Source organism: Myodes glareolus, chromosome 4 (assembly GCF_982192425.1).
Source record: "Myodes glareolus chromosome 4, mMyoGla1.1, whole genome shotgun sequence".
Lineage (NCBI taxonomy): Eukaryota > Metazoa > Chordata > Mammalia > Rodentia > Cricetidae > Myodes > Myodes glareolus.
The window spans coordinates 68,148,570-68,151,028 of record NC_142029.1 but is presented as its reverse complement, the minus strand read 5'-3'; the positions used below and the strand labels follow the sequence as shown (position 1 = coordinate 68,151,028).

At 37.5% G+C, this 2,459-nt stretch overlaps 1 pseudogene; it reads right to left on the bottom strand.

Moving 5' to 3' along the window:
* Nucleotides 1-206: 206 nt before the first annotated feature.
* LOC146894451 (putative olfactory receptor 10D4 pseudogene) lies at nt 207-1,142 on the bottom strand (annotated as a pseudogene).
* Between the last annotated feature and the right edge of the window lie 1,317 nt (nt 1,143-2,459).

The following is a 2,459-nucleotide window of genomic DNA, read 5'->3' as shown; positions in this document are numbered from 1 at the left end:
ATATTTTATTGTAAAACACAGTAAGGTATAAAATAAGTCTTTATCCTCAAACAGTGACGGAAGTGGTAAATTAATGTAATCTATATTTTATTTATATATGACTTGGATATTATGGATGCCAATTTGCATTACAAAGTAAGTTGCAGATTCAAAACTGTCCTTTTAAATGGTGAATCAACCTTTATTCAGCTATGATTTTGATGTTTTTATTTATTTTCAAGACTGAAACACTTCTTAAAAAATACATGTCTAAGGGCCGCTTTCACTTCCTTATTCCTCAGACTGTAGATCATTGGGTTGATAGTGGGTGTCACAAGATTGTGCAAAATTTGAATAATTGCACTAAGCAATGGACTGGAATTGGGCTGCAGGTAGATGATGATGACAGGTCCATAAACACAGATGATGGCAGTGAGGTGGGCACTGCAGGTGGAAAACGCTTTCTGCCTTCCTTCTTTTGAGCGAATTTTTGAGATAGAGATCCCAATTCGAGTGTAGGACACAACAATGAGAAAAAAACAAATGAGAGACAAAAGACCAACATTTGTAAAGCCTACCTTCTGTGCTAGAGAGGGGTCCTCACAAGCCAGCAGTAACACAGCAGGCATGTCACAGAAGTAATAATCCACCTCACTGGGTCCACAGTAGGGCAACTGGAAAGTGAGGGAAGTTAGGATAACAGAGTGCATACAGCCACTCATCCAGGTCCCTGTGGACAAGGCACAGCACACTCTGTGGTTCATGATGACTGTGTATCTCAGAGGGAAGCATATGGCAACAAAGCGGTCATAGGCCATCACTGTGTACAGGAAACACAACGTACAACCCAGACAATGATAGAAAAAGTGTTGTACAACACAGCCCTGGAAAGAGATTCCTCGACCCTCTCCTGAAAGATATGACAACATCTTTGGAGCTGTAGTGGAACAGAAACCCAAGTCAAAGATGGAGAGGTTTCCCAAGAAAAAGTACATGGGAGTGTGGAGTCGCTGGGAGGATATGATTGCAGTAAGGATGAGGAAATTTCCCAGGAGGGCACAGGCGTACAGTGCTGAGAACAGGAAGAGCAGGACCTTCTCCAGGCCTGCTGTCTCAGGGATGCCCAGCAAGGTGAATTCTGTCACCATAGTATGGTTTCCCATGTTTATGGAAGAATCAAATCCTGGGAACCTGTGGTAGGAAATTCTTGGTAAAAATTTATTGTGTATATTGATTTAGATGATTTTAAATCACCATTGTAGGAATTTAAAAGACAGTGGTATATACAGAGAAATGTTCCAGATAAAATTCCCTTTCTGATGATGGGGTATATTTTGTCAGTTAGGCACCAAATTGCAGGTGATGTTTCTAACAATATCACTCAAAATAAAACTTTTAGAGCAATTCCAGATAATAGCTTAACAATTTCACCCAGAAAGTAGCTTCTAATGCTGGTCTCTTCTCTTCTCATATTCATATAAATGATCTCATTCTACCATTCCAAGTGCTTATGATAATTCCAAAATGAAGAAAAACACTCTAGAATTGCTCTTGTCGGGATGATGTTGGAAAGGCGGAGTGGAAGAGGGACAAAAGAGTGGGGAGTGAGCAAAATTTGTATGCTTTATACATAGTTTTAAAGTTTTCCAATAAAATGTTAATTAATGATAACATTTTTCAGTTTTGGGTGTAGGCATAATGAAAATCAGAGCCTAGAGTATTTATGACAAAATTACAACAAAAAGAACATACTTCATGATTTTTAACTTGAAGTCTGAACATTACTGAATCTGAAGCTGAATGAACGTGCTAAAGTTTTTTTTACACAGAAGTATGAATGTTTGATTATTCTTCTTGTGAAAACTGATGATTTGTGATTTTACATGGTATAATCCTAAGAATCGTAAAAAGAAAAGTTTAGAATAGCGTAGTGACTGAAGTCTCCATAGGTGCTCCACAGATAGCAGCGGAACTTTGCCTCATTTTCTTTCTTAGACACATAATATACATCTTACAGGTACACACATGAAAACAAGCATATACACAGGCACATGCACAGAGACACATGCACATACACACACTATAGTTCAAGCCTCATAATTCATATTGTGCTCAATTGATAAAAGATATTTGATAATATATGTCACAAGAGGTAAACTAAGTAGGTGAAATTCAAAAACATCACCAAAAAAGTGTGTTATTGTCCTACTGTATGGAAGGAAAGATCATAGTGCAGACAGTAAAGTCACAGATATTTTAAATGGTATGAAGTTCTACTGCTTTGCCCCAAGAAAGGTGCATCCAGTTTCATAGGTTCATCTCTGACCATAAGAAGGTATCATCGTGGATACTCCCACAAGCTTTGTTACATACAAATATTTAAGTGCTGTGATAGTAAAGTCACTATAAATTTAGGAGGCTTTAACATTAAAAAATTGTTTCTGGACAGATAGGCAGCTAAGAAATTTACAAAAATTGGT